At 45.0% G+C, this 25,517-nt stretch overlaps 1 protein-coding gene across 1 annotated transcript in view; it reads right to left on the bottom strand.

The window, feature by feature from the left end:
- Positions 1–25,517, bottom strand: part of LHCGR (luteinizing hormone/choriogonadotropin receptor) — a 1,044,354-nt gene that overhangs the window by 241,901 nt on the left and 776,936 nt on the right. The gene's annotated exons all lie outside the window — the stretch shown is intronic.

The raw sequence follows: 25,517 nt of genomic DNA, 5'->3' as shown, positions 1-25,517 counted from the left end.
CTGTAAACCGGACATAATACAGGCTCCCATGAAGCAATGGGGGTGTGTGTAAAACCCTGCACCCTGTGCCAGGCACCCTATGGTGCCTGCTATACAGTGCAGCGATTTACAAGGGGGCACCCTAAGTACCGCCTCAACCACTAACCATATGCAGTGGAGTTCAAGTTCAAGTTCAAGTTCAAGGATTTGTATAGCGCACTGCTCACCCAGAGGGTCTCAAGGCGCTTGGGGAGGGGGGGTTCAGTTTTTGTCGAATAGCCAGGTTTTGAGTTCTTTTCTAAAGGAGATGTGGTTTTGAGTGAGGCGGAGGTGAGTGGGGAGTGAGTTCCAGGTCTTGGCCGCCAGGAAGGATCTGCCACCCATGGTGGATTTCCGGATGCGCGGAACTGCTGCGAGGGCTTGATTGGACGATCTAAGTTGGCGGGTGGGTGAGTAGAAGGACAGTCGAGTGTTGAGGTATTCGGGTCCTAGTTTGTAGAGGGCCTTGTGTGCGTGGGTGAGAAGGCGGAATGTAATCGTCTTGTTGACGGGAAGCCAGTGGAGGTCTTTTAGGTGTTCGGTGATGTGATCTTGGCGAGGGATGTCCAATATGAGTCTCGCTGATGCGTTTTGGATGCGTTGGAGTTTTTTCTGTAATTTTGCTGTGATTCCGGCGTATAGTGTGTTACCATAATCCAGTCGACTCGTGACTAGTGCGTGGGTGACAGTCTTTCTTGTTTCGAGGGGGATCCAGCGGAAGATCTTTTTGAGAATACGAAGAACGTTGAAGCATGAGGATGATACTGCATTGATTTGTCTGGCCATCAAGAGAGAGGAGTCTAGTATGAAGCCAAGGTTGCGTGCGTGGTCTGTGGGTGTGGGAGCTGTGCCCAGAGCAGAAGGCCACCAAGAGTTGTCCCAGGCAGAGGGGGAGGATCCTAGGATGAGCACCTCCGTTTTGTCTGAATTGAGTTTTAGGCGGCTATGTTTCATCCATTCGGCTACTTCTTTCATGCCTTCGTGGAGGTTAGTTTTGGCGGTGTTAGGGTCTTTGGTGAGGGAAAGGATTAGTTGGGTGTCGGCGTAAGAGATGATGTTGAGGTTGTGTTGACGCGCGATGGAGGCGAGTGGACTCATGTAGACGTTGAAGAGGGTGGGACTGAGTGATGAGCCTTGTGGTACTCCACATATAACTTCAGTGGCCTCTGAGGTGAATGGGGGAAGTCTGACTTTTTGAGTTCTCCCGTCGAGGAATGAGATGATCCAATCCAGAGCCCTTCCTTGTATCCCGATGTTGCTAAGGCGTTGTATAAGGGTGCTGTGGCAGACTGTTTCGAAAGCGGCCGAGAGGTCAAGAAGAATGAGGGCCGCTGTTTCTCCGTTATCCAGAAGTGTTCGGATGTCGTCTGTTGCTGCAATGAGAGCTGTTTCGGTGCTGTGTTTGGCTCGAAATCCGGACTGAGAGGGATCGAGGGAGTTGTTGGATTCAAGGAAGGCGGCGAGCTGGCTGTTGACGGCTTTCTCAATGACTTTGGCGGGGAAGGGGAGTAGGGATATGGGACGGTAGTTTTTAAGTTCGGAGGGGTCGGCTGTGGGTTTCTTCAAGAGGGCGCTGAGTTCGGCGTGTTTCCAGCTTTCTGGGAAGGTGGCAGAGTTGAGTGAGCAGTTGATGACATCACGGAGGTGGGGTGCGATGATGGAGTCTGCTTTGTTGAAGATGTGGTCGGGACAGGGGTCGTTTGGCGATCCGGAGTGGATTGAGTTCATCAGGCGGATGGTGTCTTCAGTGGTGATTGGGTTCCATGTGCTGAGGATGTTAGTTGGTGGTGATGGGTTAGAGGGAGGTGGGGAGGGTTGTTCGCCGGGAGTGTTTTCGAAGCTGTTGTGAATGTCGGCAATTTTGTTGTAGAAGAAGGAGGATAATGCATCGCAGAGGTCTTGGGAGGGAGTGATGTCGTTAGATGCTGCGGCGGGGTTGGTGAATTCTTTGACGATGTTGAAAAGTTCCTTGCTGTTGTGGGCGTTGTTGTCGAGACGATCCTTGAAAGCTGATTTCTTGGTGGATCGGATCAGTTGGTGGTGTTTGCGGGTGGCTGCCTTGAGGGTGGCCATGTTGTCGGAGGTTGGGTTTTTTCTCCATGTTTTCTCAAGGGTGCGGCATAGCTTCTTGGATTTTTTAAGGCCATCATTGAACCAGGGAGCTTTTTTGTTGCATGAATTGAACTTGTGCTTTTTCAGGGGTGCCAATTCGTCAGTGCTGTGTGTGATCCATTGCTTGAGTTTGGTGGCCGCTTGGTTAGGGTCCAATGAGAGGGTGGGAGGGTTTTGGTTGAGAGATGTGAGGAGTTGGTCGGAGGTGATTTTGTTCCAGTTTCTGCGAGGAATAGGTTGTGGGTGGTAGTGGGTCAAGGTGGTTTTGTAGTTGAAGTGAACACAGCTGTGGTCTGTCCAATGGAGAGCTGTGGTGCGGTCGAAGGAAATGTGCTTGCTGGAGGTGAAGATAGGGTCGAGCGTGTGCCCGGCTATATGGGTGGGGGTATTCACAAGTTGTTTGAGTCCAAGATTGGCCAGGTTGTCCAGAAGGGAGTTGGTGTTGCAGTCGTGTTTGTTTTCAAGGTGGAAGTTGAGGTCTCCTAAAAGAATGTAGTTCTCTGAGGCGAGGGCATGTGGGCTGACGAAGTCCGTAATGTCATCGCTGAATTGAGTGCGGGTTCCTGGAGGCCTGTAGATGAGGGTGCCTCAAAGTGTGGTCCTAGGGTTGGTGTGGATCTGGAAGTGGAGATGTTCGGCGGTCGCAAGATTATCGTCGAAGCTGGTCGTGATTTTGATGGTGTTCCTGTGGATGATCGCAATGCCTCCTCCTGTTTGGTTGGTGCGGTCTTTTCGGATGATCTTGTAAGCGTCCGGTATGGCTATAGCGATGTCGGGTGCTGATGATGTGTTCATCCATGTTTCTGTGAGGAAGGGGATGTCCGGTGACGCAGTGTCGAGTAAGTCCCAGAGTTCAGTAGCGTGCCTGTGGACCGAGCGGGTGTTCAGCAGGATGCACTTCAGGTTGTTAGAGTCGGGGGTGTGTTTGGAGGAGATGGATTTGGTGAGGGTCCTGAAGCAGGTGAACTTGCAGGAGAGGCAGGCGAATGGTCCGTGGGTTCGTCCTGGGGTGGCTTCGCAGCATTGTGGTGCGCGTCCTGGGTTGAGGGCGAGGAGAGTAGCGGCATCATATGTGACTCTAGTGGGTTGGGTGCGGCGGGGACCAGGGGGACAGGCGCTGGGCGCGGTCCAGGCGCGGACGGGCGCAGACGGGCTTACCTTTGGCGCACCTTCGGCGCGCATGGGGCGCGACCGCTGCGCGGAAGTACATCAGTCATATATAGATAGTGGGGGGGAGGGGCGAGGGCGGAGCAGCTGGGAGGCGGGAGGCGGGGTGGATATCCGGGGAGGGGAGGCTAAACAACAACAAGATAGTAAACAAGATGGCAGTCGGGGCACAGACTTTCAATCACACGCTAAGAAACTACTATTTGGGCACAGAGAGACAAAATAGTGAAAGCAAGGCACCACAGACAAAGCTCAGCGTTACAGCGCGCTATGGAGGGCTAGCGTTATGCTAGTATGCAATTTAGTCCAATTGGGACTAGCGCTACGCTGCTAAAATAAACTGCTCAGACAAACTGCACAACAGCTAATTTGATGGAGCGCTATGTAATTAAATTAGTAATCAAATTGGGCTCAGCAGAAAGCAGCAAAGCAGCTGAATGCACGATACCGCAGTGAGGTCGGGGAGGCAGCGTGAGGAGGAGCGACTGCTAGGTTGATTTCTCACAGCCTTTTGTGTCAGAAAGTCTGACACATAGAGGCTGTTGGAAACCAGCATCGTAATCCCGAAGGCAGAAACACTGTCCATAGGTGATTAAGGTGTGGGTCCGACTGGCTGGAAGTCTCCGAGAGACGGATGACATGACCGGCCGGTTTACGCTCTGACCACCGACATCATAATTCGGAGGTTGGACTGCAAACCAACCGTGTCGGTCGTAAAGCATCCGACCGCGGAAACTTTCAGACCGACATCGTAATCGGCCCTAAAATCTTCAAAAAATAAGTAAGAAAATTAAACAACTTAAAATTCTTTAAATTTAGTAAAAATTATTTTACACATTCAAAATATTAATAATTACAAATATTATAATTTTAAATAAACCAAAACATAATATAAATTATAACAGCATAAAATAAATTATATAATACAAAATGTAATACAAATACTATTCCCACTACAATTTATAGAAAGATACGCAAACTATTAAAATAAATATATAACAAATATACTACTCCCACCTCACAGAACTCAAAAATTATAAAACTGCACTGGATTGCGGATAGGTAATAATTACTGTACCTATTCAAATCAGTACAACAGTAGGAAAACTGTTGTACTATTCCCTCTCCAATCACTACAACACTAGGTAAAGTGCTAGATTGCCGAGGGGTAAAATGTATATTTCCCACCCCAATGAGTGTAACAGTAGGGAAAGTGCTGGTTTGTTGGGCTATTTATATGTTAGAGCCCAAATGTAGCCCAGTGTAGCCCAATGTAGCCCAAAGAAGGCCACCAGAGACAAAAAAAAACAAATGTAGTCCAAATATCAGCCAGATGTAGCCCAACTATAGCCCAGTGACAGAATGTCCCAGAGTGTTCTAAAGAACAACTAGAGCGCTAACAGTCTTACTTATGACAAAAGTATGGCACACCTGAAGTCATCTTGATTGGAATAAAGTGTTAACACTTAAAATATTTAATTTGCAAAGGAACAAAATGAGGGGTTTCATTTTGCCATAAAAAAGTTTGGGGGGGTTTCGTCAAGCGGGGGCCAAGAAAAAAGGGGGGTCCCAAAACGTGTTTTTAACATTGAGTTTTCCATAGGGCGGTTAGACTCACTTTTAGCTCGAACGGCTGAATGGATTTCTATGAAACTTGGCAAAATTGTAGAGACTGTTTGCCCGATGTGCCTTTGCTAGGTCTCAAGATATGTGCTCCAGTGGATTTTGAGAAATTAACTTTCAAAAAAATATATATATCTGTGACAGCGTCCAGGTTAGCGCCCCGGTTCGCGTACCAGACGCGTAACGGAACTTCGCGAGGAGAAGCGGATTGGCTCTCCGGTGACTCTCAACATTCTAAACAGTCCGGAGCGGCCGCCATCTTGTCTCTCGGTAGGATCGAGAGACAAGAGGTGGAAATAAACGAAGGGGGAAATGAATGAAAGGGGCAAGGTAGACCCCTCCTGACCCCCTAGGATTGATGTGAGGGCTATTAAAGGGCCCGGCGGGGCAAAAAAATAAAATACATTTTTTTTCGATTTTTCGCGGTGGAAGCGCTACCCGGTACGCGATCCGGGTAGCTCACCGGTAGCGTAACGGGAGTCCGCCATCTTGTGTTTCAGACGAATTTAGTCACAAGATGGAGGATAAACAATGTTGGGAATGGGTATAAGGGGGCACGGGAGACATAACCTGACCCCCTAGGTTTTCTGAGGGTGGCTGAGGAGGCCCATATATGTAAAAAAAAAAAAAAACAAGGGAAATATTAAAATAATATTTTAGAGTGCTTTGAGGTAGGGTAGCTCTGTATGTAGGTACCAATGAAGAGTTTAAAATTCAATGTACACCGTCTCCTCTGTAGATATTTTGTATGTTCTAATATGAGTTATTTAAATGTAAATGTGTGGAAAAGCACTTCATGCTTTAAAGCAATTGTATTTTTGAACTGATTGTTCTTTCCTCTTAGTCCTCATCTTTGTTTTTTTCCCTAACTCTCTTCTTCAGCATGATAGTTGATAAATTCGTTCCCTCAAAAAATGTATATCCATAAAAAAATTATATTAAATACATATAAAATATATTTTTCCTTTTAAAGAAGAATACATTTTACAGCTTTTGATATTTGCTATTAAAAAACCATTGAAATTCACTGAAAAAAACCTTAGGTTATAGACCATATATAGTTAGGAATTAGCATTTACAAAACCTTGAAAATTCACTGAAAAAACCATAGGTTATAGACCATATATAGTTAGGAATTTGCATTTACAAAACCTTATTTTACTCACACAAAACCATTGAAATTCGCATATATAGTTAGTTGCACTAACTATATATCGCACACCCGCAATCCACTGCTGATCATGTCACATGTTACATCATTCATGACATGGTCAATGACATCACTGATGACATCACTGATATCTCAAATGACATCACTGATGACATCACTGATGACAACATCCAGTGACTGTATGTTTCTGTAAAGTTAAAATATGTCTTACATATTGAAGAATGAGTGGATTTATAAGTGTCTGGATGAAGGATTTAGTAGGTGCATGACTGACTGTATGAGTGAGTGATTAAATGTGTCTCACTGAGTGCATGGGTTAGTGACTAAACTGTCTTAATTTGTGCATCATTATGTCTGTTGTTCTGTAAACTGCTGCATGTGTTGATCAGTGGCTATATGAGTAACTATATGGGTTATTGATTGGTTGCCCAAGTATTTGTATGGGAGACTGAGTGTGTGTGTGTGTGGGTGGCTGGGAGGTGTATGACTCTGTGCATAGATGTGTGAGCAGTTGATTCACTAGATGTATGGGTTCAAAAGTGCATGTGTAAACAGCTGTATGGGCGGTTGACTGTGTGCATGAGTGTATTGGTGAGTGAATGGATATCTCAGTGCTACATGTCAAAGTAAGTACATATGTAAAACACAGTACATGTGAGTTGACATATATAAATAACTGCACATTGTGTTTTAATCCTCCTTTTGTTGTACAGGTTCTTTTTAAAAAGCACATTTTGCACATTTAGAGCATTTGCCCCAGATTTGTCCCATGGCAGGCGATTAAAGCCTTGCCCGGGACCCGACTTTGGCCGCCATTTTGGGTGAGGAGACTGGATTGGAGCGGAGGCGAGCGGACTAGCGCTCTGCCCCTCCCGCCCTCAACCCTACAAAAACTCAATCAGTCTTCTGGCCAAATTGATAGCAGTTCACGGCCGCCCGAGGTTCTACCGGGCTCCGTGTGTACTTTAGAGGCGACGTGACATTTTATCATCGGAATTGTTATTCTTAGCGAATCCTGCAAATTGTGTTTTAATCCTCCTTTTGTTGTACAGGTTCTTTTTAAAAAGCGCATTTTGCACATTTAGAGCATTTGCCCCAGATTTGTCCCATGGCAGGCGATTACAGCACTGCCCGGGACCCGACTTTGGCCGCCATTTTGGGTGAGGAGACTGGAGTGGAGCGGAGGCGAGCGGACTAGCGCTCGACCCCTCCCGCCCTCAACCCTACAAAAACTCAATCAGTCTTCTGGCCAAATTGATAGCAGTTCACGGCCGCCCGAGGTTCTACCGGGCTCCGTGTGTACTTTAGAGGCGACGTGACATTTTATCATCGGAATTGTGTTATTCTTAGCGAATCCTGCACATTGTGTTTTAATCCTCCTTTTGTTGTACAGGTTCTTTTTAAAAAGCGCATTTTGCACATTTAGAGCATTTGCCCCAGATTTGTCCCATGGCAGGCGATTAAAGCACTGCCCGGGACCCGACTTTGGCCGCCATTTTGGGTGAGGAGACTGGAGTGGAGCGGAGGCGAGCGGACTAGCGCTCGGCCCCTCCCGCCCTCAACCCTACAAAATGGCACCCCCCCAGGAAGCGCAGCGGACGAGCGCAGCGGGCGCGACGCAGGCGTGCCGGAGTTGCGCCTGAGTTAAGCCCGTCTGCACCCGTCCGCGACCGGATGGGACCTGGGGCCACCCCCCTGCTTCTGGCTCTATTCTCCCCAGACTCACTTACTCTCGCTCTACTTTGTATAGTTTACGACCTTCGCCCAGTAAGTACTGCTCTCGCATGCGTGGTCATGATGCCCCTCTATCCTGCCCTGTATGCGCCTTGGCTCTTACATCTCTCCCCTCGGAGCTGCGTATTCCCCCCTCCCCTTTCTGGATTGATACCCCTCTCCCAGTGAATGCTCATCTGTCCAATCCCTCTCCTGTTTTTAGTTTTATTAGTTTAAATTGTCGCTCTCTGCCTAAACACAGGAGGGACATATTTGATCTCCTCACTTGATCTAGTCCGTCGGCCTTGTTTCTAACTGAAACTTGGCTCAAGGACTGTTCTGGTCCGGATATTGCCACCGCCCTCCCTGATGAATACACCTTTGTGGGGCGTAATAGACCTCTCAGGGATGGAGGTGGCATTGCCATTATTTTCAAAAGGATCTACTCCTGTAAGTGGGAAGACCTCGACATCCCTAACTGTGAAGCAGGCAGTTTTAAATTGCTATTATCCCCGAATTTCACACTGTCTGGTGCTCTTTTGTATTGCCCGCCTGGCGCGGCCGGCACATGGGCAGCTGCCCTTCCGGAACTTATTGCCCCCCTTTTGCTGGACTCTAATAACTTCTTGTTATTAGGTGATATGAATATTCACTTTAACGACACTCTCTGCCCTATTAGCACTCATCTTATACAGGACTTTGCCGCCCTCAATTTAAGTCTCCTAAACTCTGGTCCTACTCATAAAGGCGGCAACTTACTAGACCCAATCTTTGCTAATCTAGACATTGTTACCTGCCTACCTTCCAGACCTATTACTTGGTCGGATCATTTTATTGTAGAGTTTCACATTAAGATAACGGGTGCATCCTGCCCCCTTGGCAGCCCACACTCCCTTAGAACTAGTAGAAATTGGCAAAGACTTAATCTGGAGCTACTTAATAATTCCTTAGAAAAAACTTTACCTCCTCTTGCTAATATTTCTACGGATGATGTGGGTAAAATCAGCACCTGGCTTACCTCTGCTATTGATTCTTGCCTTCCGACACGTAAATGTAAACAAAAGTTCCTGCACCCACCTGCCCCTTGGTTTAATGAAGAACTTAAAATGGAAAAATCCCGCTGCAAAAGATTGGAGCGTATCTGGAGATCCAACTATTTTTCGGCAGACAAAGAAAACTACAAACTTGCATTACATAAATATCACACTTTATGTAATACTGCCAGGGCCAATCATGTTAATAACACGATACTGAAAGCCCAGAATCGTCCTAAAGCCCTCTTTAAGGCAGTTCAGGAACTATCTGGTATGTCATGTGCCCCCAAAGCTCCCTGTCTGGATAGCAATCAATGTATTTCTTTGGCAGACTTCTTTACAATGAAAATTGACAGCATCTATGCGGGTTTTAGAGCTTCACCATCCGCTTCACCCAAGTCATCTATTCAGCAATACGACCGACCATCCACACAGGACGACCCTGAACGACCCTCTTCTCCTTTATTAGATAAGTGGGAACGTATTTCTATGCCGGTTTTCCGGAAACTGTTGGCAGAGATCAAATCTGGCTCTCCATTGGCTCCCATGCCCCCCCAGATTCTCTGTACTTTAGCCACCATCCCTCTGGACTGTATCTTGACTCTCTTGAATGCCTCTCTCACGGAGGCAATTGTTCCTAACATCTGGAAACACGCGATGGTGGTTCCACTTCTGAAGAAAGCTAATGCGGATGTTTGCAACCCTGCCAACTTCCGGCCCATTTCCCTGCTTCCCTGCCTCTCGAAGGTGTTGAAGAAGCATGTTAACCGTCACCTCACCAGCCACATTGAATCAGCGAACGTTCTCCACCCTTCCCAGTCAGGTTTCCGGGCGGGCTTCTCTACGGAGTCCACCCTTCTGGGAGTCTCGGAGACAGTTAGGCGCCAGGTAGATAGAGGGGAGACAGTGGCACTCATCCTTTTGGATTTGAGTGCCGCTTTTGACACCGTCTCCCATAACATCCTTCTCTCTGCCTTGAAGTCCGTTGGTATCTGCGGCTCCGCTCTTGCTTGGATCTCTAATTTTCTTTCTAATCGCACTTTTCAGGTTTTTTCCCCCTCTTCTGTGTCCACTGTTCACAATTCTCCATATGGTGTCCCCCAAGGTTCTATTCTTAGTCCTTTATTCTTCAACCTTTATGTTAGACCTCTTGCTTTTCTTGCTGAACAGCTGGACTTTCTATTTTTTCTTATGCTGATGACACTCAAATCATTTTTTCTCTTTCTTCTAATCAGCACTCCCCCTCCTACTCTCTTCGTTCTGGACTCACTGACATCGCCAACTGGATTCTGACAAACAAACTAAAGCTAAATGGCGACAAAACAGAGCTTCTCCTGTTTGGGCCGGACTCTGCTCTCTGGGGCCCGCAACATTGGCCGCAGCAAATGGGACCATTGCCGGCCCCAGCAACTACAGCACGCAATCTCGGGGTCCTCTTTGATAATCAGTTATCCATGAGACAACATGTGGTCAAAGTCTCAGCCACCTGTACTACCATCATCAGGTGGTTGAGGAAAATCACATGGATGCTTCCTCCAGACACCCAGAAGTCAGTGGTCCAGGCCCTAGTGACATCTCGCCTGGACTACGGTAATGTACTTCTTCTGGGTGCCTGCAAAGAGGTCACCCGGAAGCTCCAAGTGCTTCAGAACATGGCTGCCCGTCTACTTTGTAATTTGCCTAGAACTACCTCAGTCTCTTCTTCCCTGCGTAGCCTGCATTGGCTGCGCATAGAATCCAGGTCCAAATTTAATGCACTATGCTTTATGCACCGTATCAAAGCTGGAAAATCCCCTCACTATCTATCCACTTTAGCCAACAATATTGTTCCTCCCACACCCTTAGATCCTCCACTCACTGCAGATTCTCTGTCCTCCGTTTCAAGCGTGCTAGAGTTGGTGGGCGCTCTTTTTCTTACCTGGCACCCACGCTCTGGAACTCGCTTCCCATCCCTTTGCGGTCTGAAACATGTTATCTTAAGTTCCGCAAAGGAGTGAAAACCTGGCTGTTCTCTCTGTAACCTGTTCCTTATATCCCCGTCTGCCCTCTATTACTTCTGTTCTCCTAGCGCCGGGAAACCCACGGGTAGCTGCGCGGTCTACAAAATCAGATATAATAATAATAATAATAACTGTGCATAAGAGCCAGTGAATGTGTGAGTGGCTGTATGGATCATTGTGAACTTGTATCAGGGATTGTATAAGAGAGTAAATATGTGTTAGTACATGTTTGAATAAGTAAGGTGTGTATAACTGTATAGTTGAGGAAATGGAGGTGTGATTGATTCTTTGCATGACTGACTAGGTGTGTGAGTAACTCCATGGATGAGTGACAGTCTGTGAGTGTCTGTTTACACTGAGTGTATCTAAGGTTATATTAGAGTCTGAAGAGGTTCATCGTATTATCACATGAATGATGTCATCAGTGATGTGATCAGTAATGTCAAATGAGATGTCATCAGTGATGTCATCAGTGATGTCATCAGTGATGTCATTTGAGATGTCATCAGTGATGTCATCAGTGATGTCATTTAAGATGTCATCAGTGATGTCATCAGTGATGTCACTGACCATGTCATGAATGATGTAATATGTGACATGATCAGCAGTGGATTGCGGTTGCGCGATATATAGTTAGTGCAACTAACTATATATGCGAATTTCAATGGTTTTGTGTGAGTAAAATAAGGTTTTGTAAATGCAAATTCCTAACTATATATGGTCTATAACCTATGGTTTTTTCAGTGAATATATATATATATATATATATATATATATATATATATATATATATATATATATATATATATATATATATATACGGAAATTCGTCACACTGGCTGAAGCAGCCGCCCCAGCACACAACTTGTAAATGACGAAGGAACAGACCCAGATTGAGTGCTCAATTGAAGTGTTTATTCTCCAGCAAGCCTGCCGCCGCCATTACGCGTTTCGCCTTTTGCAAAGCTTGGTCACATGGCGAGTTGCTGAGAGCAAGTGCCGAGATTTAAAGTGCCAGTGCGCGCATTATTTTTTCAAGAAGTAAACAACATGGAAAAAATACTTTGTTTCACATGCTTAGATGCAAGAAATAATATTGCATTATACATTCCATTTGTGCAACCGTAAGATGTATAAAAAATATATAAATAAATAGGTATTTAAATATTTTTAAAAAACAAACCAGTTTCACATTGTATTTCATTATAACTGTATAAATACTATAGTGACACGAAGTGAGAAGATATCAAATCCTCTACTCCATTCATTCTAGTTGCAGATTGCTCTGCTCTCTCTCAAACACGGTATGCACAATATCAAACGTTTTGAATAAAGCCCAAGTGGGCAGCATCAAATATTATTTGAAAGAATAAAGCTCATGTGAGCATCAACTTCATAGAAAAAAATCATTACTGAACTCTTTGGTTATTAGTCAAATTCTCGGCACAAAACAGTGAGTGCATGATTACATATTTTTTCTTTTCCTTTTTTTCTATCATTTTATACTGTGTTAGTGCATGTGCTGATTAAAAACAGTCATTCTATATGATATTGAATTACCAATATCTCCATGGATAGCCATCCAAGGTTGCACTCTTTGATTGATGTTGCTCTCAAAAATACATACAGAAAGAAAAGGCAGTATATATTACTGAACCACATGTTACTTGAAAATGAATTTGTCGCAGACAGAGCAGTTAGCACAAACAATTTTTTTTTTTTATATGTATATATTTGCATTCCATGTATGAAAAATCCCTACTTCAAATTATCTGTAACCACACTATCTATGACACTACTATTAGTATGCCTCTAAATAGCAGAGCTATATGCTATCCTAAACCAGGTTATAATTTTAACATTGCACCTTAGTCTTATTGTCAGGTCTCATCCTTCAGGTTTGAAGCATATGCTCAAAGGTATAAAGTGGTCCTAATCATTTACAGACACGTGTACAAATCTTCAGTTGCGTTTAACCCATGCGGTTGCTTACTATTCATTTCCAGAATATATCTGGTTTCGAGTAAACGAAGCCTCGCATCTCGATTGCCACCTCTTTTCATGGGCCAAACTGTATCTACTGCAAAATATGTGAGATGAACTGGATTGGAATTGTGATCTGATTCAAAATGCCTAGCCACCGGATAGGCCTGGTCTTTGTTCTTGATGGCTCTAATGTGCTGAAGCACACGTTGATGGACCGGCAGGCGGGTGCTACCCACATACCGGAGCCCGCAACTGCACTCAAGCACATAGACTGCATAGTCTGTTTTGCAGTTGAGGCGCTTTGAAATTTCTCTGGGAGTTTCAGAAAAAGGGACAGTATATTTGGTCTTGTTGATCCCATGCTTGCATGCTTTGCACTGCGAGCATTTTTTGAAACCCCTCCCCAGGGCCTTCCAGGTGTTGGACATCTGTGGTTCCAAAGTGTTTTTAACTAGGGATCTAGCCATGGATACTGATCTCCTAAATGTGACGAGTGGTCTATTTAACACCTTGCTGCCAATAACCGGATCTCCTAGTATCAAGTTCCAGTTTCGATTGAAAATTCTTTTAATGGCAGAATGCTGTCAGCTATATGCAATATAGATGCGGGCCTGATTACCTCCCCAGCCGGGGATGTGTCTGCCTCCTTAGCCCTCGGTAATAATGCAACTTCCTGGGATACAAGCCTAGTTCTTTTCTGAGCATTCTCAAGTACACTTTTGGAGTACCCCCTAGCCAGAAATCTGTTCATACTGGCTTCCTGTGCTAGTTCGCACTCCTCATCACTGCTGCAGATCCGCCTGATCCGCAGCAACTCACCATAGGGAATACTGCGAATCAGGTGGCGTGGATGGTGGCTTGAGGCATGCAGGATGGATATATATATATATGCAGAAATTGAAAAAGTCAATCTCCGCCTACAAAACGCAGATGATGAGATCAAGATAATAAAACAGCGCAAATTCTACAGAGACCAACAAGATTATGATTTGGGACAGATATTTACTTTTGGAAAACAATTTGATCATTTGAGAGCATCTAAACAAGGAAGCAATGTCGTGGCAGCAGGAAATGTAGCAACAGTGGAAGAAACTGAAGTAAGAAATTCTGGGCCACAAGTACCTAATAATCAAATTATCAGTAACACCATGGTTGAAGATGACGTTGATACAAGTGGACAAGTTGAAGTAAAATCCAAATTTTTTAAGGAATTTGACCTTATGGCAATAGCGAGACAAGATCCAAATCCAGGAAGTCCAGGACCCCTAGGGAACAAAGGACGTGGTTGAGGCGCCAGAGGAGGAAAAAGTCGAGGCGCCAAAAAACAAGGGAACTTAGACTCTTATGTGGGAATGACAACGCGAGGAAAAGCAGCAACCAAATGATGGAAGAACTAACAGTGGTAAATTTTATTTTACTTACAGACATTCAAACTAATGTTTTATCCCTTGGTTTAACTTTTTGTCCAACAAGAAAATTTGATTATACCAGTGGTAGAATAGATCTCTTTCACTTCACAAGGAAACTTAAACTTAAAAAATGGTATGAGTATAAGAAATCTGTACAGGTTCCAACCTGTGGGGACCACACGAATTTGACGATTGGAGATTTAACCACGTTACAATAGCTAAGAGATGAGGAAATTGAAAACTATAATCCCATCATGGTGGCAGCTGAGGAACAGTTAACTATTGATCATTGCAGTGGCAGTGGTTTTAAACCTCAGTCTATATTTATGCCCCAAATTCATTGCGATGCCATTGACATTTTTAAAAAAGGTGTTAAAGAAGAGTTCAGAAAATTGAGCCAAAGTAAAAATAGAACGAACCACAATCCCACGGTTGAACAGAATGAAGCAATTTTAGAGCTGAAAAATAACACTTCGATAGTGATAAAGAAATCCGACCAGGGTGGAAATGTCGTGGTGTGGCCCTTGAAAATGTATTTGGAGGAAGGGTTAAAACAGTTGGGAGACGAGGAAAACTATTGTGTAACAACTAGGGCATGTAACGAAAAGAGTAATGAGCAATTTAAAAATTGTTTGAAAAAATGGAAAAGTGAAATATTGATTACTGAAGATGAGTTCACATTTTTATATTGCGAGCATCCAAAGTTACCTACCCTATACTTGTTGCCCAAGCTTCATAAAAACAGTGAGAAACCGCCAGGGTGACCAATAGTATCATCTATAGGGAGCCTACACGAAATGACTTCCAAATATATTGACCATTTTCTAGGACCCTATGTTCAGTCCCTATCCTCGTTTGTGCGGGATACAGTGCATTTTTTAAGACTTATTGACAACATTATATGAGAATATGGAATGCTGCTGGTAACATTATATGTAAACAGTTTGTATACATGTATACCTCATTCACTAGGTATAGAAGCTAGACAATATTTCCTTAAAAACAGAAGGCTGTCTTACTTTAAACACACCGCCATGTTGTTAGACATGATGGAGGCTTGTTTAAGCAACAATTTGTTTCTGTTTAACCATGTGATCTACTGCCAAACCCAGGGGACGGCGATGGGAAACCTGCTCCTCCCCCAGTTATGCAGGATTATTCCTGGGCTGGTGGGAGGAACAGGTGGCGAGTATGATCAATGCCTTTACCCATAATTTCGTCTTCTGGGCCAGGTACATCGACGATGTTTTCTGCATTTGGCGAAGTTCTGAACAAGAAGCATTGGAATTCATTCAAACCTTGAACAAGTTAAATCTCAAGTTCACAAGCTGTCAGGATTGTGTAGCCGCGCCTACCTGAATTATGGACTACATGCCCCATAAGCCCTGTGTGTTCCCTGGAGTATAAATATGGGCGGGTCCAGGAGACGGATGCGTGATTTTGACTTGTATCCTAGTTTTGACTTGCTGCAGTGAGGAAGTTCTTCTTGCTGTGTTCCGCCCTTGATTTCGAAGGCTCCTTGGTTTCTGTCCGAGTTTTGGATTACAGCTCGGGGTTTTCCGAGCGCGGTGCTTGCCTAGCACCTTTCCTCAGACCCTGTTTGCTTCCGGGACGGGTTCCATGCTGTTTCGCTGTTTCCTCTGGTGAGCGGCCGCTAGTCAGTCCAGACGGCGTTCGTTTTGCAGCGAAGCCCCGAGGTGAAGCGTGAGTACAAAGCCTCCTGCTTGTATTGAGGCTCTAAAGACTATTAATGTTCGAGTATCTTCTGTGTCCCCGACGGGTTTCCTGATTTTGTTTGCTTTGTGGTTCGGAGCACAGTGGAGTTGTTTCTCGACATAGGGGGAATATTGGAACTCTTGTTCAAGTGCCAAAGCGGGAAGTAGTGGGTAGTCCTACACTTCACCGTATTTGGAGTTCGATATCTCTATAAATACCATGCATGGTTCTTAGGGATTGTTAAGGAAACAATCTCTGGACTATTACAGTGGGAGATAGTAGTAATCTGCTACATCTTGCCGTTTGTGGAATCTATTCTTTGTTTGCTTGGATTGGTAGAATTGTAACCCTGGTTTCTATGGATTTTGGGAATATAATATACTTTGGATTACTTCTAACCTAAGAAAAAGGTTAAGCATTCGACTGAAAAAAGCAGTTTGCACCTGGAACATCTTTATAGTATGAAAACAATACTAGGGGGTGCGTTTCTTTCCACTATAAAACATTCCTAATGTGGTTGTGCTTAAAACATGTATGGGTATGTGTTATAATGTGTTCTTTCTGTTACTAGGGATCAGGAACATATTCTGTTTTATCCATATATCAACATACAGCAGCAGGAGGACGTTTGTGGAGAATATGAGTCAGGTGACTAGACAGACATTAGCGAGAATGAACTGAGAGTAGTGTTCATATGAGTATTATAACTGTGTATGTTTTTTGTCTTACAGCTGTCCCTTCCCTGCTGCTCCCTTCCGTCCCTCCCGGTTTTTTGTTCTTTATTTTCCTCGCCCGATCGCTCGAACACCCTGTGTATCTATATATCAGGGTGTTGGTGAGGTCAGGAGGTGGAGCCCATATTGCTGCAATTGAACCCTGCGGAGTGCACCCTGACAGAATCACGCACCCAAGAACTACATTCCGCCTGGTTCAGTTGTAGCACATATGGCTACCATAGAGGATGTGTTACATGCTCTAGTTTTAGTACAGCAGGAACTAGCATCCTCCAAGGCAGAGACATCTGCTTTGAAGGATAGGGTAGAACAACTGTCAAAAAATCCCTTTAATGCTTCGGCTGGTACTTCACAGATTCAGGTCACGGTTCCACCCCCATCCCTTTGGCGAACCCAGAGCGTTATGCTGGTGACCCCCGTAAAATTCAGGTGTTCCTTACACAGGTGTTATTACATTTCTCATGCAAGCCAGCTTCGTTTCCAACTAACCACTCATGTGTTGCGTTCGCCATATCATATCTGGTGGGGGATGCGGCTAATTGGGCAGTGCCTTTGGTAAAAAATAATGACGCTATCTTGTCTGATTGGTCGGCTTTCAGGACGGAGTTCGAAAGAGTCTTTGATCGCAGAGCCACTACCTTTTGCGCTGATAAAGAATTACTAGAGTTAAAGCAAGGGAAGGGAGAGTTGATCACCTATCTTACTGCTTTCAATCGTTTGGTAGCGGAGGCTGAGTGGTCAGAAGCGTAGCGTATGTCTATCTTTTATCAAGGTTTAAGAGATGAGTTGAAAGATGTGGTAGCACAGATCGATCCTCAACCTACCACGTGCGTGGATATGATTAATCTAGCATTAAGACTGGACAGCCGGATGGCTGAGAGAGGAGGCGACAGGAGGAAATGGGAAAAGAGCTCATACCATTATGATCGCTTCCGACGCAAGGTAATGAGCACCGCAGAATCAGGTCCTGAACCCATGGAAATAGGCGCACTTAGAGCACCCTTGTCTAGAGAGCAAAGAGAAAGTAGGAAAATACAGGGCCTATGTATGTACTGTGGCAAGAAGGGGCATTATGTCCGAGAATGCCCTGCCAAACCCAAGGGGCCTAATAATGGGAATAGAAATAAGAAAGTGGCTATTTCTTCGACTGTAAAGGAGTCGGAAAGCTTAGCTAGTGCAAGACCAGGCATGGAGGGTACTGAGGACTGGAAACTCACGTCTTTGTATACTTAAGGAATAGGGGAGACTGAGTCACATTTGGTACTCACTATGATTTTAGAATGTGAACAGAAGTCCCATCGAGTGCTAGTAATGCTGGACTCGGGGCCACTGGCAATTTCATTGATAACGGATTGGTATCTCGACTGTCTCTGCCTAGAGTGCCTAGGGAAAATCCAGAGGAGGTATTAGCAGTCGATGGACAGCCTATTAAGTCGGGGCTCATAACAGAAAAGACGGGTGAAGTGGTGGTGTCTATAGATGTACAGGATGAGAGACACACGGAGGTGCTGGAATTAAACATTATAGATGCACCTCAATACGAGCTTATACTGGGGATGCCATGGTTGAGTTACCACAACCCTTCCATCGATTGGAAAGCTAAGACAGTGCAGTTCTTGCCGGAATATTGTCAGGAACATTTCTTTCCTTGTGTGGTTTCGCAGGTGGCAGTGCTAGCAAGTCCTTATGTAGTGGCCACTGCCGCAGAGAAGGAGGTAGTACTCCCAGTGGAGTATGCTTCCTACCATGAGGTGGTCAGTGAAAGCAAAGCAGAAACATTGCCTCCTCATAGGGAGTATGACTGCCGCATTGATCTGGTGGAAGGCGCCAATATTCCTTCATGTAGAGTATACGCCCTGTCTGTTCCCGAAACAGTACCTGGACCATTACCTGAGCATAGGGCTTATTAGACCTTCCCGCTACCCTGCCGCCTCTCCCTTGTTTTTTAGTGCGAAAGCCAATGGGGATTTGAGGGCATGTGTTGAGTACCGCGTCTTGAATAAAAACACCATCCGTAACCGATACCCTCTCCCCCTCATACCAGTATTACTTGATCAGGTGAGGGAGGCAAAGGTCTATACCCGCTTGGACTTGCGGGGTGCTTATCACTTGGTCAGGGTCCGTGAGGGGGATGAGTGGAAAACAGCTTTCAGGACGCGGTACGGCCTGTGGAAGTATTTGGTCATGCCTTTTGGCCTATGTAATGCCCCGGCGGATTTCAGTTTTTTATCAACGATGTGCTAAAAGAGTACATAGATGTATTTGTAGTTGTTTATATTGACGACATCTTGGTTTATTCCATGGAAGTTTCTAGTCACACAGAACAGGTGTGTAAGGTGTTGGACAAGTTGAGGGAATACCAACAGTACGTTAAACTGAGAAAATGCTAATTTGGGGTAACTGAAGGCGAGTTCTTGGGGGTGATGCTCAGTCCAAATGGTTTACAAATGTCAGAACGCAAGGTAGCGGCGGTTCAGAAATGGCCTACCCCAAATAACGTTTGAGAGGTCCATAGTTTTCTGGGATTCGCTAATTACTATCGCCGCTTCATTCAGCATTTCTCGCAGGTGGCAGTTCCCATCACCAAACTACTGAGAAAAGGTGTGCCGTTCCTGTGGACAAGAGAGGCTGGGGAGGCATTTGAGAGTCTAAAGACCTCTTTTATTACTGCTCCTGTGCTTTCCCATCCTGACCTGGAACGTCCATTCGTGGTCGAGGCTGATGCCTCTGATGAGACAATAGAGGCGGTCCTATCACAAAGAGACCCTGGTACAGGACAGCTCCATCCTGTAGCTTACCTATCTAGAAAGTTGAGTCCTGCTGAGCTCAATTACACCATAGTGGAGAAAGAACTCCTTTCCATCAAGAGAGCTTTCCAGGAGTGGAGGCAGTATTTGTGGGGGGCCCGTCATGCCATCACTGTATACACCGACCATCGGAACCTGCAATACATGTCATCTGCCAGACATCTCACGCAAAGACAGATGCGCTGGATGTTGTTTTTTGCTGAATACGAGTTTGTAGTTACATTCAGGCCGGGTAGGGAGAATCGCAAGGCAGATGCCTTGTCCAGACAGATAATGCCAGCTGTGCCCAAAGATGAGGACACCCAGGCCATAATCCCAGCCCATAAAGTGGTGTGTGTGGCGAGAGCTGAATGCTTCCTAGAGGAGGTGAAGATACATCCATTCCCTGGGGGTTGAAATTCCTGGGCTGCTGGAATGAATGAGAGAACAGTGAGGCAAGGGTTGCCTTTTCAGCATGATCGTTTGTTCTTGCCCACCGCCCAGTTAAGGAGAAAGGCTTTTCTTTGGTGCCATGAAGTGCCCTTGGCAGGACATCCTGGCATACGTAAGACCATAGCTACGATGCAAAGACATTTCTTGTGGGAAACGTTGTCTAAGGATGCAACATTGTGGGTGTCAAGATGTGATGTATGTGCTAGAGCAAAAGGAGTAAACACCAAGAAAGCAGGGAAGCTCATGCCTATGCCTACACCTAATCGACCTTGGCAAAACATTAGTTTGGATTTTGTGTCAGGTTTGCCTTCCGACCAGGGCTACTCTGCCATTCTTGTGGTGATAGACAGTTTAACAAAGATGGGGCACTTTATACCCTGTAAAAACCTCCCTACAGCAGGACAGACAGCCCAGCTGTTAGCCAACCACATCATACGGTTGCATGGGATTCCACGAGTGATCGTCTCTGATCGTGGTCCCCAGTTTATCGCCCGTTTCTGGCGCATGTGGTGTCGTGCGTTAAACATTGAGTCGGCTCTCTCTACTAGTTTCCATCCCCAGACGGATGGCCAAACAGAGAGACTCAACCAGACGCTGAAGAAATATCTGAGATGCTATTCGAAAGAGGCTCATGAGTCATGGGTTGATTTGCTGTGGATGGCTGAATTGGCTTATAATAACGCTTGGCACAGCTCCACAGGTATGTCTCCTTTCAAGGCCAATTTCGGGTATGATGCCAATACCTTGCCAGTAGACATACCAGATGAGGTGAAGAATCAACCTGCAGTGAAGGAAAAGGTGCAGCTCCTTAGAAAAATACACAAATGTGTGCATGAGCATTTGAGTAAGGCCAAAGAGGTGTATAAAAAGTGGGAGTATCGGCACCGCATGAAGGAACACAGGTATGAAGAAGGGGACAAGGTTTGGTTGTCAACAAAAAACATTCGTTTCAAGCTCCGAAGCATATTCCACCCCCGTTACATTGGCCTCAATTCTATTGTGAAGGGAATTAATCCTGTAGCCTACAAATTGAAGTTGCCGGGGTCATTGAGAATACACCCGGTGTTTCACGTGCAACTCTTGAAGCCCGCCTTTGCTTCTAGAACGGTGGCTCCTCCACCTGTGGTGAGCGATGAAGGGCTGGAATATGAGGTAAAGAGTATCCGTGATTCAAAGTGGCGTAGGGGCGTTCTTTGGTAATTGGTGTCTTGGAAGGGCTATTCCGCCGAGGACGACTCCTGGGAGCCGATGTCAAATGTCCATGCTCCAAGGGCGGTTAGATCTTTCCATAGGAGGAACCCTGCTAAACCCGGCCCTGGAAGGCGCTAGGGACGGGGACATAATGTCAGGATTGCGTAGCCGCGGCTACCTGAATTATGGACTACATGCCCCATAAGCCCTGTGTGTTCCCTGGAGTATAAATATGGGCGGGTCCAGGAGACGGCGTGCGTGATTTTGACTTGTATCCTAGTTTTGACTTGCTGCAGTGAGGAAGTTCTTCTTGCTGTGTTCCGCCCTTGATTTCGAAGGGTCCTTGGTTTCTGTTCGAGTTTTGGATTACAGCTCAGGGTTTTCCGAGCGCGGTGCTTGCCTAGCACCTTTCCTCAGACCCTGTTTGCTTCCGGGACGGGTTCCATGCTGTTTCGCTGTTTCCTCTGGTGAGCGGCCGCTAGTCAGTCCAGACAGCGTTTGTTTTGCAGCGAAGCCCCGAGGTGAAGCGTGAGTACAAAGCCTCCTGCTTGTATTGAGGCTCTAAAGACAATTAATGTTCGAGTATCTTCTGTGTCCCCGACGGGTTTCCTGATTTTGTTTGCTTCGTGGTTCGGAGCACAGTGGAGTTGTTTCTCGACATAGGGGGAATATTGGAACTCTTGTTCAAGTGCCAAAGCAGGAAGTAGTGGGTAGTCCTACACTTCACCGTATTTGGAGTTCGATATCTCTATAAATACCATGCATGGTTCTTAGGGATTGTGAAGGAAACAATCTCTGGACTATTACAGCGGGAGATAGTAGTAATCTGCTACATCTTGCCGTTTGTGGAATCTATTCTTTGTTTGCTTGGATTGGGTGAATTGTAACCCTGGTTTCTATGGATTTTGGGAATATAATATACTTTGGATTACTTCTAACCTAAGAAAAAGGTTAAGCATTCGACTGAAAAAAACAGTTTGCACATGGATCATCTTTATAGTATGAAAACAATACTAGGGGGTGCGTTTGTTTCCACTATATAACATTCCTAATGTGGTTGTGCTTAAAACATGTATGGGTATGTGTTATAATGTGTTCTTTCTGTTACTAGGGATCAGGAACATATTCTGTTTTATTATCCATATATCAACATACAGCAGCAGGAGGGCGTTTGTGGAGAATATGAGCCAGGTGACTAGACAGACATTAGCGAGAATGAACTGAGAGTAGTGTTCATATGAGTATTATAACTGTGTATGTTTTTTGTCTTACAGCTGTCCCTTCCCTGCTGCTCCCTTCCGTCCCTCCCGGTTTTTTGTTCTTTATTTCCCTCGCCCGATCGCTCGAACACCCTGTGTATCTATACAGCTGACCCCTGTCTGTCAGCAAACTACAGGCCCATTTCTCTCCTTCCGTGGGCTGCAAAGATTGCGGAAGCCCATGTGAGTGAAGTGCTGTCCCAATATCTGAACAACAATAATATACTGGATCTGTCGCAAAACGGGTTCAGGCCAGGTCATAGCACCGAGTCTGCCCTACTCGCTACTGCTGAACACCTCAGGATGATCCTTGACGCCGGTCGAAGTGCAGCGCTGATTTTATTAGACCTCAGTGCTGCCTTCGACACGGTGTCCCATGACATCCTTCTGTGTCGACTGGAAGCGATAGGGATTACGGGAGCTGCCTTAGAGTGGTTCCGCTCTTTCCTTGAGGAGAGATCTTTCCGGGTCTCAGCCCCACCTTTCATCTCTAAATCCCATCACATCGGTCAGGGGGTCCCGCAGGGCTCTGCACTCAGTCCATCCCTGTTCAACCTTTATGTGCAACCCCTGGCCGATGTAGCAAAAAAGTGGGGCCTTACGCTGGTATCGTATGCAGACGATACCCAGCTGGTCATTACCATATCCGAAGGACCATCTGACTCAGCCACCAGGTTCAGAGATGGAATGACAGCCGTTGCCCAATGGATGACGGATAACTACCTACAGTTGAATGCCAGTAAAACGGAGGTCTTACTGGCAGGGAAGGACACTGCTCTCTGGAATGAGCACTGGTGGCCGGCATCGCTGGGTGAAATGCCAATACCAACAACCCTTGTTAAGAATCTGGGAGTCTGGATGGACTCCTCACTTACCTTCCAGACCCATACTAAGGGAGTGGCTGCTACTTGCGTGGGTCTATTGAGAGGTCTCAAGCCTATCCTTATATACTTTGAACCGAACGTACGGCAAATCATCATACAAGCCTTGATATCCTCACGTTTGGATTATGCTAGCGTGTTGCTCCTGGGTGCTAACAAATCCGAGATCCTACGACTCCAAAGAGTTCAAAATATGGCCGCAAGAACTCTGATAGGGCTTCCTCGCTGGTGCTCAGTGAAAGCTACATTGAATAAACTTCACTGGTTACCGATCTCATCCCGGATCCAGTTTAAAGCCCTGGTCATGGCCTTCAAGATTCTTAAAACTGAGAGCCCGACCTTACTACGCCCTTTGCTGACCAGGTATGTCCCGCAACGCAGTTTGCGCTCACTGGGGCAACACCTGGCGAAGGTGCCGCGCTTTAAACTATGCCTCATGGGTGGTCGCTCCTTCCGGGTGCTGGCAGCTAAACTATGGAACTCTCTGCCAGATTCCATCCGTGGCATCGACAATCTGCTGCAATTCCGGAAGGCCATTAAAACCTTTCTATTCCCATCATCATAGTCTCCTACCTTACTTTCTCTGGATGGCCTCCCCATCTGTTCCAAGATTTGGCAGCGCCGGGACGCCCCTTTGTTGGGGCAGCTGTTGCGCTTAATAAATTTAGTAACATAACATAACATAACATATATCATGGTGTTGGTGAGGTCAGGAGGTGGAGCCCATATTGCTGCAATTGAACCCTGCGGAGTGCACCCTGACACAAGCACTATTGACAGAAAAAGAATAGAATTCCTAGATGTAGAGATCACAGTAAGTGAAGAAAAAGTTAGAAAGCAGGCTGTTTAGGAAGAAGACATCAGGTAACAGCCTACTTCATTCTGACAGTTTTCATCCAAGAAACTTGGCGAACAGCATCCCGTTTGGGGAGTTGTTGCGTGCGAAACGTAATTGCAGCACGGAAAAGAGCTTCTTGGATGAAATGAAAATCATGTCTATGCGCTTCAGAAGTAGAGGCTACTCAGAAAAGATTATTAAACAGGCATGTGACAAAATTCAACCAATAGATAGGAAAGATCTGTTAGTGGATAAAGATGAAGACAGCAACTCCAGTACGTTTTATCACAACATTTAGTAACCAGGCTTGGGAAGTATGGCGTTGTTTAAAAAAGTTTTGGAATGTCTTGAAAACAGACAGTACCCTTAAAGAGTTTGTAGGTGAAAATCCAAAAATCACTTACAGAAAATGCACAGCTTTAGGAGACATGCTATTTAGCAATGAGCTGAGGGACACAAGTGAGAAACAATTGGTAAGGGGATTCTTTACCTGTAGGGCTTGCAAAGCTTGCAAAAATAGCAACAACATGAAACAAATAGATATATCTATACACCAGAAACCGTTTATAATTGATAAACATTTAACATGCAAGTATGATTTCTGTGTATATGCCCTGATTTGTCTCTGCCCAAGAATTTACATAGTTAGCACTATACATCAGGTAAAAGCACAGACGAGCTATCGAAAATGAGGATAAACAGTATCCGATAGCGCGGCATTTCAAAGAAATGCACAATAAAAATGTAGATCTCTTGAAATATTGTGCATTAGACAGGATTCCAAAAGGGGAAAGAGGAGGGAATTGTCTAATAGAACTTAGGCGCCGCAAATCCAAAATGATTATAAAATATGAGACGATGTATCCCTAAGAGTTAAATAAGGATGAAGAACTTTCAGTCCATTTGAGATAATCACATGCACTGTCTTATGAATTAAAGTAGCCTGTAATTAATTTGTTTTGTATAGAAATGTTATAGATGAATACTGATCACTTGTATACATATATATTTTTTTTATTATAGGAGACGGAGACACCATCATCTGTTACAAAAATTGAAAATTGATAAGAAGCCAGTGTTGCCATATACAGTTAGTAGCCCACATGGGCAGAATTGTAAATAATGAAAACATTGTGTACATATTGTAAATGTAAATGAGAGTACTTGAATGTTTATCTTGGAACTTTAATCAGTTAGCCCACTGGGGCAGAATTGTTGCAAAAATATAAAAAGAAAATGAATTTTTCATTTACTTTTGTAAATAATTGTTTTCCATATCATTCACAAATATAATTTGAAATTGAATGATGAAATATCCAATAATGATAAATTTGTTTCAAAAAATTATTTGAATACATGAGCTCTCTATGATTTAAGCAGTACTTTTATAAATCTGCACAACACTATAAAATGGCGGCTATGTTCA

Source organism: Lissotriton vulgaris, chromosome 6 (assembly GCF_964263255.1).
Source record: "Lissotriton vulgaris chromosome 6, aLisVul1.2, whole genome shotgun sequence".
NCBI lineage: Eukaryota > Metazoa > Chordata > Amphibia > Caudata > Salamandridae > Lissotriton > Lissotriton vulgaris.
Note: the sequence above shows the minus strand (reverse complement) of the source record. Positions and strands in the feature narration are given on the sequence as shown.